The sequence below is a fragment of the Sus scrofa genome, chromosome 16 (assembly GCF_000003025.6).
Source record: "Sus scrofa isolate TJ Tabasco breed Duroc chromosome 16, Sscrofa11.1, whole genome shotgun sequence".
In the NCBI taxonomy this organism is placed as follows: Eukaryota; Metazoa; Chordata; class Mammalia; order Artiodactyla; family Suidae; genus Sus; species Sus scrofa.
In genome coordinates, this window is record NC_010458.4 from 46,251,525 (window position 1) to 46,268,961 (window position 17,437).

At 38.4% G+C, this 17,437-nt stretch overlaps 1 long non-coding RNA gene across 1 annotated transcript; it reads left to right on the forward strand.

The window, feature by feature from the left end:
- LOC106506519 lies at positions 11,649-16,319 on the forward strand. Its single transcript, XR_001301854.2, has 2 exons — positions 11,649-12,507; positions 15,597-16,319. It is a non-coding gene; the product is annotated as an uncharacterized LOC106506519 (long non-coding RNA).

Sequence of the window (17,437 nt, forward strand, 5' to 3'; positions counted from 1 at the left end):
AGAATTTGAATCTATGTGGCTGCCAGCCAGTCGAGCCTCTTTCTTCCTCTGAGCCTTGATCTTTTTTAAAATTAATTCTGCAGGAAATTTCATATGCCTTGGAAGCAAAATGGCTCCTCCCTACCACCTCCTGAGGGAAGTGCCCTTGTGGCCCTGAGTGTAGACACAGACAGGGAAAGGCTGATTAAGCGGATCCCTTCCTCTCCTCCTGGGAGTCCTGGAGTTGCACAGAATCATAACTTCCCACCCAGCTTTCTCCTAAGCTAAGGCCACTTTAATGTACTTGCCTTATTAATCTTTGCACCCTCATTAAATGGGATATGTATTGAATGGATGAGAAGTGTGGGAGCCGTGGCAGAGGAGAATATTCTGGGCTGTGTGGAGTCAACCTGGAAAAAAATTAATGAGGGGAGGGGAGAGGGAGAGAGAGAGAGAGAGGAGAAATGAGACGAGACAGAGAGGATATCTTTTCCAAAATTGTAATGCATAGATGTTTAAATATGCCCGCACCCACCATGATTTGAACTCAGAATTTACGCATGGGAGTGTAGGGTCACATGCATATGTGGGAAAAGAGAGTTTATGGGAAGAACTGATGTGTTATCACATTTTTTTCACACTCTCTTATTTTTGTTCTTTTTCTCACCCATCTCCCCTAAGCTATTATACTTTTCTAATATTTTTTCCTGTGATCACTGTAGAACAATAGTTATTTAGAAACCACCTTCCTTTTTCTAAACCCTTTCTCAGAACTCACATTTTCTGTTAAAACCTTCCATAAGACAAATTCCTATTTGATTCACTATGATATTTAAGGTATCCTGATACTGTAGCTAATTGACACTAGGCATCAAAAGAAGACTTAGAAAATCAAAACCAAAGAAGAACATTAAAGCAGGAAAAGAATTTAAAAGTCCTGGAGACACGTTTCTTCTTTTTTTTTTTTTTTCCTATATGAAGAAACTGGGACACATAAAAGTAGCTTCCTTAGTGTCACACAGCAGCAGATCTATGGGACTAGAACCGGAGTTTCTCGGAATCTTTTTTCTCTTATCTTTCTCAGAATCTTTTTTCTTTTATATTTATTCTAAAGGAATACAAATTTTGTTTCAACACTTCTTTAGTTTTTTTAAAAAAATTATTTTTAATTACAAAGAAGCATGTATTTATTTATTCATTCATTAACTCTATAAATATACGAAGGCACACTCTGTTCCAGCACCACTGGCCCTGGCAATACAGAAATCAGTGGGACAGATGGGGGTCCTTCCCTGTCTAGAAGCAACATCTTCAGCACCTTCATTATGAAAAAAATAAAGGGGGGGGGACAGTAGATAGAAACACAAATTGCACTCAGATCCTGCCCTCATGGAATTTAGGATCAATCAGAGGCTAAGTGAAGTGGTACCGAGGAAATAAAATTAAGGTTGAAAAGAGAGGTTAGATACTGGGTGTTTTAATTGCCCCATTTATAAAGGGTGCTTGTTATTCCATCCAGAGTAAGTAATCATTGGAGGATTTTAAACAGAGAAGTCAGGGACTAAGATCTATGTTTTAGAGAATTCCTTCTGGTACAGTAAAAAAGGGGCTGATCGGATGAAAACACCAATTTGAAAGGGATCTGGGAGTCAGGGCAAGAAATGATAAGGATGTGAACCAGAGCAGCAGCCACCCTGCCTTACAGCAGCCATCCCATTGGCCACATCCTTCACCAAGGCTGGCCCTCTGCATGCAGCAGCACAGAGCTGGGCACTGACTTCAAGAAAGACATGAGTCCCCTGCTCCAAAAGCTCACTTGCTAACCTAAAATATCTGATAGCATTCCAGAAAAGAGATATTTATTGGGTGGTGCCATTTAAAACCCCAGAGCCCCCTGAAAAGCCAGTGTGAGTCAGAACTGGAGATCAAGTGGCTGCACCCATGAAAAGCAGGGTCAAGACCCAGTTCCTTGCCAAGTCCTAGACTTGGAGGGATCTCCCAAGCTCTTCCCCAACTAGACCACTCTTACATAAAGAATGGAATTCTATGAATACTAATTAAGGCAAGCTAGTTTGATTTCCTATAGTAGGGGTTGGCAAAATTTTCTTTAAAGGGCAAGAGAATAAACATTTTAGGCTTCATGGGTGATAGAGTCTCCATGGTAACTACTCAATTCTGTTGCTATAGACAAAATCTAAATGAATGAGCTTGGCCGTGTTCCAATAAAATTTCAGTTGGCATTGAGGGTGGCTGTTTCCCAGATCCAAGCCCTTTCCATTTCTTCTCCTGAATCCCAGGATCCCTTTCAAACTAGTCTGCTCTTCCTATCCAGTCAATCCTCTTCACTGTACTAACAGGAATTCTCTAAAACACAGAACTTAGTCCATGATTTCTCTGCTTAAAACAGGCAGAGGGCCAGATTTAACCTACAGACATGGTGTGCCCACACCCCAACCCCACTCCTCCATTTCCCATCCTATAGAAATCACTCTCTATAATTTTCCTACAAGGACGTATTTACTGTACATTATCCCATGCATCCTTAACAAGTACAAATCTAACATTTCAGCAGAATTGCTATTTTTTCTCATTCCTTACTTTCTTTTTGTGAAGCAGATAAACACTGTGTTTAGAAAATAAATGTAGAATTTTGTTTTATTTTAGGTACTGATAAGCTGTAGCAAGTAATATAAATGCATAGCATTTAAAACTGGAAGGGATTTGGGGATCTACTAATCTAACCCCCTTTCCTGATGAGGCTGCAGAGACAAAAGGACTGCCCAAGGTCATAGACCTTGCCCAGGTATGCAAGTTGTGTTCAAGCTGTGCAAGCTGAGGGGCACCTTTTTAGGGGTATGTTCCTCTGTGTGACCACACTCATAGAAACATGCTCTGACTCTTTTCCTTGATTTATTCAACTTCATTTTGAAAAATATAATAAAACCAAACTAAAATAGCCTCAGTTTCTTTTTGAAAAATATAATAAAACCAAACTAAAATAGTCTCCTAAAATAAAACCAAGCCTTAAAGAAGCACATTCTGATGACAGCCCAAACCAGCTAGCAAGTCATCCTCTCTGAAGGCCATGGTCAAATAGGTTCCTGTGGCCAAGCAGACACACACAGGTGTCAGCTGAAGCATCAGTGCCCCTGAAATTCTTGTTCTGGCAGAAGATTGACTAGCTGTGATGTGTAGAAATCCAGACTTAAATCACTTTCTTTAGGAGCATCCATTCTTCTGTCCTAGAACCATCAGAAATAATTTGTCTATTATATTAAAATGTTATTTGTCAGTTGAGATTTCCAATACCATACAAGCTAACTGAGCCTTGTGGTGGAAATGCCCACAAATTCTCCAAGGAACTGTGAGCCACAATTAACATTCCATTGGAATGGGGTGAATACAAAACTAGAGAAGAAATGGCAAGAAGAGGAGTATTTCCAATGACACAATTTTCATTCTGACATTTCCATCTTTTCTCCAGGATTCCCATTTTGCAGGCAAATAAAGATAAAAATGCCATACACTATTTTTGAATTTAGATCTTCAAGATGGAATATTTATCCCCGCATTGAACATTTTCCTTGAATGCAAGTTACAGAAATTAATTACACTATGTCCTTGACTGACTCATCCAGCAATGGTTCCCAGAGAGAGGTCACATTAATTGTATTCATTCTTTTAATATCCTTCCACTTAACATCATGTCCACTTGGCATCTTTGGATTTTAATATTCTTAAATCTTTTTATGCACATTTAGTTCCATCACAAAAGATTGTAAACTCTTTATCAGTTGATGTTATCTTTTATTTGTTTTATTTCATATTTTTCTTTCCCTTCATTTACCAGATTTATTTCAGACACACAGCTAATCTAGATTAGCATCAACTCTGATCCAGAGGACTGGGGCAGTTCAAAAGAGTAAGCTCTCTTCTGGGCTAGAGTGAGATTGCTCTAAAGACTTAGAAATGTCCCTGGGTTTCCACTACTTAACTTTGTTTACTAGATGCCAGGCAATACGCAAGTGCTTCGGGTTATGTCATTTAATCCTCCAACAACTCTATGAGATACGCATATAATTATTTCCATTTAAAGAGAGGGGTATTAAGGTTTAGGGAGGTTAAATAAATCATCCAAGGTGACAAAACGAAGAAGTGCACAGGCTAAGGACCCCAACCCGTTTTGTCAGCCTACAGAGCACAGACTGTTAAATGCTATGAAGACCCTTCTAGTTTGCCAGATGAGGCCAGAATAATTTTTTTTTCAAAATGAAAATCAGATTATGTTACGCTTCTGCTGTGAACCCTTCAATAGCTTTTCATGTGTGCAGGACTTTATTCAAAATGCATCTTCCATAATATGGCATTTAAAATCCCCTGCCCTCCCTCTCATTCCTACCTCACATTTTTCTACCCATTCTACTCCTGACTTACACCTTATGTACCAAGCTGCTTGCTTCTAAATATGTTGCATTACTTCACTCATCCTGCTTTCCTCATAATGCCCTCTCTGCTCGGAGAACCCCCTTTCCTAATCTGCCTGGGACATACTTACTCATTAACATTCCATTCACTGTCCCCTCTTCTTAAAGATTTTTATGAACTTCCTCCCAGTTTGCTTCCATAAGCCCCATTTCCACCTCGTGCAGACTTTTGTCATGGTGACTAGAGCACATCACTGTACTCCTGTCAATAAATCCAAATGCCTCTGAAAACCAAGCCCTAGGCCTTATTTATCTTCTATTCTTAGTGCCTATTATATGCACATAGTAGCTGCTTAATCATTGCAGCAACAAACCATTTGCTGAGCATCTGACATGTGCTCAGTTTACATGTATCTATTAATCATACATCTGTATGTATGTATATGCATATGTATATGTATGTTCATGATAGGTGTTAGTACTCCCCTACAGATAAGGAAGCTATTGTAGCTTGGAGAGGTTGCATAAGTGACAACTGGAATTTGAACCCAAATTTGACTGACTTCAAAGAGGAAAGGAGGAGGAAGAAAAAGATACACAATTTCAAACAAATGAAATACTCTATATGACATTGAGTGGCAACATTGACCCCACCAGAAGGTGAACAGCATATTTTGCAAATGGACAATACTATTATGGGGGGAATCTATCTTAGATGCTCAACTGGTGGTACCCTTTTTGGGGGAGAATTCAAAGCAAGTATGTCTGCTGCTGCAGAACCATTTGCACAATTCCACTGCCAGGAATAAAGTGGAAAGGAAAAAAAGAGACTTTTAAAATCACAGTTCTTCCTCTAGGACAGACTGTCATTCTATCTCAACAGATAAAAAATAAAAATCTTTATAACAAACCAGACTAGTAAAGAAGTTCTTTAAGCAAAAAAAAAAAAGACCCTTGCCCTCAACTTTATAACAATTTTTTTTTTTTTTTTTTTTTTTTTTTTTTTTTTTTTTTTTTTTTTTTTTTTTTTTTTTTTTTTTTTTTTTTTTTTTCCCGCATATATTATATCAATGACTGTAGCCCCCCCCAACCACACCTCCCCCCCCCCCCCCCCCCCCCCCCACACCAACCGCCCCCCTCTGCCTCACTTAACCACCCACACTCCCCTTAAATTATTCTAATTTGAGTGTGCCATCTGTTTCCTGCTGGGATGCTTATTGATGCAGTTAGGAGCATATAATTTCTAGGAAAAAATCTAAATGGACAAATTATTTATGAATATGCAAATGCACATTACAGCAGCAATGGGATTACATGTCCTACTTATCACATTGGGAGCAATTTCCAGGTTTGTTAGTACTAAGTTTAATAAGAATTTGAGGAGAATGCAGCAACTCTCACTGGGAGAATTATTTGGTACACCTGCTTTGAAGAACAATTTGGAAAGGCACAGTGAACTTGAAGCTGATCCTTTACCCTAGAAATTCCACCCCTGAGTCTGTGCTTTAGGGAAATTCTTACACAGGTGCACAAGGAGACATGCACAAAATATTCACAGCAGCCTCATTTGTCATAATTTAAAAATGGAAATAGCCTACATGCCATCAAACAGGTGAATAACTAAATAAATTCTAGAATATCTATACCATAAAATTCCATGTGACAGTTAAAATGAATGAATTAGAACTACATAGTGGATCCTGGAGTATCAGTATGGATAAGTCTGAAAATCATAGGAGTTCTCTTGTGGTGTGATGGATTAAGGATCCCACATTGTCACTGCAGAGGCTCAGGTCATTACTGCGGTGCAAGTTCAACCCCTGATCTGGGAACTTCCATATGCCATGGGTGTGGTTAAAAAAATAAATAAATATAATAAGAAGCAAGTTTCAGACTGATATTAACAGTTTAACAATATTTTTAAAACCCCCAAAAATTGTTATTCATTTAAAATTCAAATGTGATTTGGCAACTTATATGTCCATCCTGCCTGGACTAAAATTTGGGTAGGAAAAAGCAAAGATGAGTGTTGGTGAAGAGGAGGAAAGAGAAGACACATGACATGTTCATAGTCCATTTGATCAGAGAAATTTTTTTAAAAAGTGAACTCTGCACACTTTTTAACTTAATGTCAAATGATGCCATAATATACTTCTTTTTTTAACAATTTTATTGTAATACAGTTGACTTGCAGTGTTGTAAATCAGTTATACAAATACATATAACCACTCTTTTTTCCCATATAGGTTATTAGAAACTATTGAGTAGATTTCCTTGTGCTATACATTAGGTACTTGGGTTTTATTTTGGTTTTTTTAGGGCTACATCCATAGCATATGGAGGTTCCCAGGCTAGGGGTCGAATCAGAGCTGCAGCTGTCGGCCTACACCATAGCCATAGCAATGCCAGATCCGAGCCGCATCTGGGGCCCACACCACAGCTCATGGCAACGCCAGATCCTTAACCCACTGAGTGAGGCCAGGGAATCAAACCTGCATCCTCATGATTACTAGTCAGATTCATTTCTGCCGAGCCATGATGGGAGTTCCAGGTCCTTGTTAATTATTTTATACACAGTAGTGTACTGTTGTTCCCATCCTCCTAAACTATTCCTCCCCCCACCATGGTTTCCCCTATGTTAACCAAAAGTTTTATTTCAAAATCTATGAGTGTGTTTCTATTTTGTAAAGAAGTTCTTTTGTATCATTTTTATTAGATTCACATATAAGCAATATCATATTATATTGATCTTACTCTGTCTGACTTACTTCACTTAGTATGATAATCTCTAGATCCATCCATGTTGCTGCAAAGGGCATTATTTTGTTCTTTTCTAAGGCTGAGTAATATTCCATTGTATATATGTACTGCATCTTCTTTATCCATTCCTTTGTTGATGGACATTTAGGTTGCTTCCATGTCTTGGCTATTGTATATGGTGCTGTAATGAACATTGGGGGGCACTTATCTTTTCAAACTATGGTTTTATCTGGACATATGCCCAAGAGTTGAACTGCTAGATCATATAGTAGTTCTATATTTAGTTTTTTAAGGAACATCCATACTGTTCTCCACTGTGGTTACACTAATTTATATTCCTACAAACAGTAGAGGAGGGTTCCCTTTTCTCCACAGTCTTTATTGCTTGTAGACTTGATGATGGCCATTCTACCTGGTATGAAATGATGCCTCATTTATTTGCATTTCTCCAATAATTAGTTATGTTGAGCATGTTTTCATGTGCTTTTTGGCCATCAGGCTATTTTCTTTGGATAAATGCCTATTTAGATATTCTGCCAGTTTTTTGATTGGGTTGTTTGGTTTTTTATGTAAAGCTGTGTGAAATGTTTGTTTATTTTAGAAATTAATCCCTTATTGGTTGCTTCATTTGCAAAAATTGTCTCCCATTTTTTGTCATCTTTTCTACTCTTTTCTTTTTTAGATGATTTCCTTTGCTGTGCAAAAACTTTTAAATTTAATTAGATCCCATTGGTTTGTTTTGTTTTTATTTTTATTACTTTAGGATGTGGGTCTGAGAAGGTATTCCTATGATTTATGTCAAAGAATGTTCTATGTTTTCCTCTAGGAGTTCTATAGTATTGAGTTTACATTTAAGTCTTTAAGCCATTTTGAGTTTATTTTTGTATGTAGCATTAGAGAATGTTCTAATTTCATTCTTTTACATGTAGCTGTATGGTTTTCCCAGCACCACTTATTGAAGACTGTCTTTCCTCTATTGTATATCCTTGCCACCTCTGTCATAGATTAGTTGATTCTAGGTGCTTATGTTTATTTCTGGGCTTTCTATCCTATTCCATTGATCTATATTTCTGTTTGTGTGTGTGTGTGTGTGTGTGTGTGTGTGTGTGTGTGTGCCAGTACCATACTATTTTGATGACTGTAGCTTTGTAGTATAGTCTGAATTTAGGGAGCCTGATTCCTTCAGCTCTACATTTCTTTCTCAGGATTACTTTGGATACGCAGATCTTTTGTGATTCCATACAAATTTTAAATTGTTTTTCTAGTTCTATGAAGAATGCCATTAGTAATTTGATAAGGATTTCAATGAATCTGTATGTTGCTGTGGATAGCACAGTCATTTTGACAATACAGATTCTTCTAACTTAAAAGCATAGTGTATTGTTCCATTCATTTGCAATTTGATGCTATTTCTGTAAGTTTTTAAAATGCAGGAAACACTCTATTTTGCTAATGAATACATCTGCAGGTAATTAGTGCATTATAATTTGGACAGAATTAATACTCACCAACCTTAAGGTAGTAGTAGTTAATTCTAAGGAGGAAGGGAAAAATCTATAATAATTTTTTAAACTGAAACATTTTAAAATGTTAATAGTCATTAATCTAGAGTGATAAGTATCTGGATTTTTACTTTTGCTTCTGCCTTCTCTCTGTAAAATTTCTTCACAAGTTCCTGTTGACAGAACTCTTAACCACTTCCAATTTGGCACAGCCCATTTGGAGTCAATTTTTGTTCAAATAGGCTTAAGATTTTTAATATGACACCCTCAGTTTATCATTTAACAGTCATATGACTCCTACATCAATGTTCTCCCGAGATCTTGTGCCCCTTCTCAAAGTCAAAATTGGGAGAAGAAAAACTTATTTCTTGCTCACTAAAAGCTCTTGGTGTGTTCTCCTGTTCCCATTATAAGTGTTATTAATTATTTATTACTTTGAAATATTTATAGCAAAAAAATGAGAAGAAATAAATTGAAGTGATTCCATCATTCCTGTTATCTGAAGGGGGAAAAAGAAAATTGTAATTTTTCAAAAAGCGTATTTGAACTCAAAAACAAATCCCAATTCCCAAATCACCTTACCCTTTGGGTTTCTTCATAGCTGATTGTGAAGGAAAAAATGGTTTGTAGCACAGTTTTGTTGCTAAAAGACAATTTCCACAACCTCTTTCACCAGTTCAATTTCACACACAAAAAAGGTAAGGGCTACTCTCACAGGCCGACATTCTCCCCACCACACACCAGCCTAACCAAACGTGAGCTCACCCCAGGGTTAACAGCTATAACCAGCTCCCCTTCCTTCTCCATCTTCTGTTCTATAATTCCCTCTCCCTACTTTTACTAGCTAATGTTTGGTTTTCTCCTGGCACTCATTCTGTGTCCATCTCATAATCACCATCACAAAATGAGATTCTGTCTCACATGTAAGTGGAATAGGGTCACCCAAAGCCAACTGCTGGTGGCCACTGCCTCATCTGTGAGTGACCCAGAAGGCTACCTAGAAAGATACCACATCTCTGAGGAAACCCATTGTGTGAGTCATGCTGAGTCTCAGGAGAAAGCCACAAAGGGGTGGGCCCTCTAGGTGAGGTCATTGTCCAAAAGGTAGCGTCAGACTCTGACATCATCAGGGTTAATGACACTTGGGGAGCTGGCCACAGATGCAGGTGGCAATGCTATGTGTCTAGATGGCCTATCTACTTTGAACCAGGATATCAGCCAGTGGCTGGAATACGGAGGACAAGTCTAGTCTTTCAGAGGATGAAACAGTAAAACGTTCACTAGATGCCAAACTACCTTGAATTCACAATACAACCACAACCTCAAGAAGGAAAACAGTGAATGTAACACAAGAAACCAAGGCAGAAGATGCTATGCTATTTTGACTGGGCTATGGCTTGGGTCAAGGGGGCTGGATTACAGAGTAATGGCTGTGGGGTGCCAGGGCTCATCCCTCATGTGTGGACTCTGAGCTTGGGGAAGCCAGACTAATTCCATCTCAACCCATGGAAAGACTGAGCCAGCTGATAATGTCCTACCCTGGGTCAAGAGCTGCTCAACCACTGGGAAGGGCTATGTCTCCAAGGTGAAGATTCTCAGGGATGGAGCCTGAAAGGCTGGGGAGTTGTGTTGGCTGTCATGATCCTTCCAAGCACGGGAGATGGGGCTTCATTCCTAACATTGAAAAATAAATCTCTTCTATGGTGGAATTAGAACCCAGTATACCTATTCTAGAAAAACAGATTAATGACTCACAACACTTTACACTATAAAAGGTAGAAAGGACAGTGTACCTCACTGGTCATATGAGTTGCATCTATGAAACTGCCATATTTGTGTGTAAAAAATGTGACATTAATCTGCAATTCCATATGATTCGGCCTTAGTATATGTCCTACAGATGTTGCATGATGTGACCTCCTTTAGTGGGCAATATGGTGGCTGTTTCAGTTGTCATTAAGTGACTTTTCCTGGCTGACTCATTTCCTCTCCTGTGCCATGGAGCTAGTGATCCTCACTGCCCACCCTTAAGCAGAATTGCTTTAAAACATAATAATGGGAGTTCCTGTCTTGGTGCAGCAGAAATGAATCTGACTAGGAACCATGAGTTTGCAGGTTCGATACCTGGCCTTGCTCAGTGGGTGAAGGGTCCAGCGTTGCCATGAGCTCTGGTGTAGGTCACAGACAAGGCTTGGATCTGGCGTTGCTGTGGCTGTGGTGTAGGCCAGCAGCTGTAGGTCCAATTCAACCCCTAGCCTGGGAGCCTCCATATGCCTCGGGCACAGCCCTAAAAAAGCAAAATAATAATAATAATAATAATAATAATAATGGTAGTAATCATCAATCTCTGAAAGAGAACATGAGATCTATTTACTATCATATTAATATTATGCACTGAAAGTTGTTATAACACCTGTGGGTGTCATCATAATTAATGTTAGTGTCAATGCAGCTTGGATCTTGCATGGCTGTGGCTGTGACGTAGGGTGGCAGCTAAAGCTCCAATTCAACCCCTGGGCTGGGAATTTCCATGTGCCACGGGTACAGCCCTAAAAAGACACACAAAAAAAATGTAAGGATGAAGTAACATTTAATTTAGATCTAGAAACATAATTTTACCGGGATGCTCCAAATTTCCCAAGAAAGCATAGGTGGAGGACTTGGTTCTTGCAAAGTCCACTTGATTATAAGCTCCCTGAAGGCAGTAGCCTATCCCTCAAAGTACCTCCAGCACTTAATATGGTGGTTGGCATTGAGATGTAATGTGCAACAAACAGCCACTGATTAATAACTTCAATAAAATATCTTTCCTTAATTTTTGGTCCTATTTTGAGATGTGATTTAATAAAAGTAAGTTTATGTTATAATGTATAAAGTATAATATACTTTAAATATAAAATGATATATATTTACATTATATAAGCATATATATAATAAAAATTTAAATAAATGAAATTTATATTTAATTGTAGAATTTAATATATAGGGAAAAAGAATCAGCATTGAGCATTACAAAATGCCCAGCATTCTGTAAGTTCTTTCATTTCATTTAGTTTACATTTCTGTGTATATTCCCTTTTACATTCTGAAGTTGCATAAGAATAGCTACTATTTAAGCCAAAAGAAGTGCAATAAGTCACAAAAAAATCAGTGGTTATTTATTAGGCATCTTTACTCACTTGACAGTCAAAGCTTATCAAACACCTACTCTCCATAAACCCATTTCTAAAACCCAGGTATACAAGAAGGAATAAAATATAAGCCCCTACTCTCAAGAAGCTTACAGTCAGTCCTGTGTAAAAGACAGAAACCTAAGGAGATAATTAGAATGTAGTGTAGTGGGAAATATGGATGTATTCAAGGCAGGATGGACCACCAGAGCAAAGCACCTCACTGGGCCCAGGAATAGAAGGGAGGGTGTCAGGACAGGTTGCTGGTGGAAAAGGCAACTGAGTTGAGCCATTCAAGTGTAAAGTTAACCAAATAAGGAATGGGAAGAGGAGGATATGTGGGTTTCACACTGACATGATTGCTAAAAATAATGGCATGGACTCAAAAAATGATATGCAGGAAATTGCAAAAAGTCTGGAACTTCTGGGGCATTAGGCATCTATCACTCAGATATGATGAAAGAAGAGCATAGAGAAGTAGGAGGCAAATGTAAGGGCATCTGGGCTTTATTCTGTGATTGGAGAAAAACCCTGGAAGGCATGGAAGCAGAGGACACTGGGCTTGTGCATGTGTGTTTGCTAATTGACTTGACCACGGTGAGGGTAAGAGGGCTCAAGACTACCTGGGGCAGAAGATCAGGGAGGAGGCTGTGGTTGAGAGTGAAGCAGAAGGTAAGGAGAGCTGCTGTGCAGGGGCAGCTTTGACAGGGTCGGAGAGGAAGGAAGCAAGTCAAGGACACATTTGACTTCAGGGTTATTCATCTAGTCCGTGAAGGCCCATGACACCGCTTCTCAGACCCCATGGGTCCCCAACACGGAAGCATGTGTGTGTGTGTGTCTGTGTGCGTATGTGTTTATAAAAGAAGACTGTAACTTCAATAGCTTCTCAAGATTTTGACCTATCAGCAGATTCTGGAACATTATTTTACCTCCTATACAGAGTTCCTGTTTCTAGTTGTCCAAACGGGATCTTCATTCTGACTAGCCACAGGTGTCTGCTGGTGGGGAGTGGTTAAGATCTGGCGAGTGGCGAAAATCTGATTTTAATTTAGCCAAAGCAATAACCCTCTTCAATAATACAGCACAGCCTAGTATCTGAGGTTAGGATTAGTGAACTGAATAATAATCACTGCTCTTGGGCTCATTTCTTCCCTCTTTATAATGGGGATACATGATTTTCATCAGGGAAAAAGGTCTGGTCCTGTTTGCCATTAACCTCACCTGCATTGTCAGACCCAAATTAGAAGCATTCCTTGCTCTTGTTCTCATTGTCTTTCATACAGACACCTCATTTCCAGTGGGGAACCATAATCTGCCTAAGTTTGAATTATTTCACTGAGTTTTAGTCCCCTAATGGAGTTACTTGTGAAGCCTGGTCCATTAGCTTTAACTTTTATCGTGTTCATCATGGTGGATACTGACAGACAAGGGCCGTGAGGCATTACAAAAGGAGCTTTGGGGAAGAAATGTGAGGGTATAACTTTTAGCTGATCTGGGTAAGAAAAGTCTAATGGTTCTGATTTCCACTCTAAGAAGAAAGCACATTTTTCCCTACCTCTGTTTTCCTATGAATGTGTTCTATGCCCAGTTACACTAATGAAAAGCAAACTGTGATAATGCACCTGGATCGATAAATATAGCTCTGTAGAATCAGGTCATTCTAATGGAGACAGCCCACCCAACTCTTGAAAAAGCCCCCTGCTAATTGAGGCAGAGCATTTTTCTGTAGCTCTATTCTGGCAAGGAAAGAGAGGCAAAAAGCAAGCAACGCTCCAACGTAATATGTCCATGAACAAGGAGGTACAGCAGTACGTTCCTTTTATCTGACTTCAGTCAGAAATATATACGTTCTAGAGAAGTGTCCCTGCATAAATGCCTAGGGCTGGAAGATATAAAGGTTTTATGCTAACTCTCCCATGTGTAATCTTCAGTAGATTGTTGTATGTTACAGGAAGGAAGTTGGAGTCAGCATGAAAGCCAAAGGCTACAGTGTGTTACCACTGGCCACGTCACACTGCCTGACCTTTGACAGGGGATATGATGAGGAGGGAAATACTTGGTTAGAAAGTTACTTTGTGGCCATACCTTCTTTACACCCGGTATCTGCATTGTATTGTGCTCAGACTTAACCAAAATGTTTGCTCAGGTTATTCCATACTTGGCTTTCCCCATGGACATCATCTGCAAAAATAATGGGAAATGGCAATGTCCAACCTGGTGTTTTCTACACCAGGTAACAAATGTCTTGAAATCCCGAGTGGCTTACAAATCCCAGGCCTTAAAAATCCTCAGAGCAGGGAGTTTTTGTGGGCAACTTTCAAGTTGCTGGAGAATCAGCTTTGATTTCCCATTAACATTTATATTGTCCACCCCTGGACTGAAAGTGTTGCAAAAATATTTTTTACTATCATTATTATATGTAGTTATTGTTAAGAAGTAGGAAATTTTTGTAATACTGAGGATTGGGTGTGTATGTACATACAGCATGAGTTCCTCTTTCCAAAATGCCTTTGAGAGTAGAGTAAGGCATTAACTAAAACTGTTTAAACACGTGTTGGGGCCTGAAATGGTGCCTGGAGGATACAAACAGACACATACACCAAACACACATGTATTCATACACCTACATGATATATAATATTATACATTAAATGTACTATATATAAATTATGTTTGTATTTGTGTTTGGTATATGTGCGTATTCTCCAGGCATCATCTCAGCCTCTAACTTATGTTTATATTAATTTCACATACATAATATATGACATTATTATATAACTGAAATATAAATAAGAATATTACAATAATGCATTAATAGTATATATTAATTTTGTATATACACACAATATATAATTTATATAATACATGTTTATATATTATCATATGTGTATATTGCATATAGTATATGTTAGTATATATGTATATATGTGTATGTATAGTATATACATACAAATATACGTATGCAATACATATACATATGTAATATATGTGTGCATGAATACATATGTGTATATATACACATATGTATATGTAGTTCTCCATTGTACACATTTTATCTCTTTTAGAAGTTGTACTATTGCAGTTCACCAGATTTCCTCACTGACTCCATCCCAGAGCTGATTCGGAGAGAAAAGCTTTGGTTCTCTTCTTCCCTGTGTTTAAGGGCCTCCTGAAGAGTAAATTAGGAACTTAGCTATTTTACCTTTTCAGGAAGTAGTGAGCTAGATGGGGATCTAGTGACTTAAAGGAGGATGGATTTTCAAGCATCACTTTGTTCTTTGAATCATGTATCCGTAAGACAGAAAACCAAATGCATGTACCCAAATATCCCCAAATGACAACAGAATTCCTTTGGAATTTGTGATTATTGGGCTGAACCATAGTTTACCCTTGCATATCCTAGCAATATAGAACATGTTTAACCAATTAATAATATAATCCTAGCAATATAGAATATGTTTAACCAATTAATAATATAATCCTAGCAATATAGAACATGTTTAACCAATTAATAATATAATTATATTATTTTATATCATATAGTACATTATTATGATACACTAATACGGGTTAAATTTAGAGATATGGTAATAGACAGTGTTTCTAGTCCCGGGAGTTGGTCTGAATCCCAGCCTTTCTGTTCTTTGTGGATGGGAAAACTTCTTACTTCAGAGAGTGATTTTAATGGTGAGGTAAGCTGATAAGAAATCCCTACTGTTACAGGCTGAATCGTGTCCCCTCTCCCCCATTAAAATTCATAGGTTGAAGTCCAGACCCCCAGGACCTCAAAATGTGACTGTTCGGAAGATAGAGCATTTAAAGGGGCAACTACCTCTTATGAAATGAAGTCATGTGTGTGGGCCACAATCCACTGTGACTAATGTTCTTATAAGAAGAGGCGATGATAACATAGAGACATGCGGAGAGAAAACCACGTAAAGATACAGGGAGAAGATGACCATCTACAAGCCAAGCAGAATGGCCTCAGAAGAAACTGACCCTGCCCACACCTTGACCTCAGGCTTTGAGCTCCCAGATTGTGAGAAAATAACTTTCTCTTGTTTAAGCCTGCCATTCTATGGTACTCTGTTATAGCAGCCCTAACAAATTAATACACCTACTCCATGAAACTCCACAAAAGCTGGGTTATTAATAGCCTACCTCTAACAACAAATGTTGTGGAGTGCTTTGCTTCTATACAAATATATATATATCAAAATTTTCCCATAATTCACATATCTTCATTTTAAAAAACAGCTCTGAAAAGTCTCTCTGACTTAAAACACTGTAGCTATTACTTCATTTTTTAAGCTTCAAAATAATGACATTTAATTTAAATTTTTCAGTGATTAACTCCAGCATTTCATCTAATTTGCCTAAATTATTTTCGTCTTGTGTGTCTTACATATTGAGACCTTGGGAATTGTGAACTTATGAAAATTCCATGTAAATATCCAGAGTTGTGGTTGGTGTGAACTCTTGAATTCTTGCTCATTTATTTATTGAGTTCCTCTCTGTATTTGGCCCCCTTTATTTCTATTTTTTTAAATTTGATGCACAAAGTCAATTTTACTCTATGTAAATTCTTAAAACTTTAAGGTCCATGATACGGATATTGACAATATATGACATAATTAAAGACTGAATCACAAGGGCAAAAAATAAGTTAGCCATAGTTAGTCACTGATGTTTAGGGACAATCAAACCAATTTGTGCAGATTTTTACTCCCCAAAATGAAATATACAAGAATGTGATTTGGAAAGTGAGAAGAGAGTGTCATCTATCTCAAGAATAGAGGATAGCAGTGAACAAGGGAAGAAGGCAAAAGTCAGGATGGTCCCATATCCATCTGCTCACACAGCCCTAACAGAACACCACAGACTGGGGAGCTTAAACAACAGAGGTTTATTTTCTCACATTTCTGGAGGCCCAGAGTCCAAGTTCAAAGTGCCATCAGAGTTGATTTCCAGTGAGACCACTCTTCCTGCCTTGCAGACGGCCACCTCACTGTGCCCTCACATGGCCTTTCTGCTGTGTGAGTTCAGAAAGAGTTTTCTGATGTCTCTTCCTCTTCTCATAAGGACATAGATCCTCTTGGATTAAGCCCCATCCCCCCCCCATGACTTCTCTTAACTTTATAGACCCTGTCTCCAAACACAGTCACATGGGGTGGGGTGAGGGAGGTTAGGGTCTCAACCTATGAATTTGGTGGGGAGAGGAACACAATTCAGTCTATAAAATGTGTCCCTCTAGCTCTCCAAAATCTATGTTCTTCTCATACACAAAATGCACTCACCCCGTCCCAATAGCTCCAAGAGTCTTAACCCATCTCAGCCTCAGTTCCAAGTTGAAAGTCCCACTAAATGTCATTGAAATCAGATAGAATTGAGACTTGAGGTACAGTTCATCCTAAAGCAAATTCCTCTCCAGCTATGAACCTGTGAATATGGACTAGTTCTGTGCTTCCAAAATACAACGGGCAGGCCTAAGAGAAACATTTTCATTCCAAAAAAGGGAAAATCAGAAGAAAGGAGTGGTGGGTCCCCAAGCCTGTCCAAGACTTTAGCAAGGCAAATTCCATTAGATCTTAAAGCAAGCAAA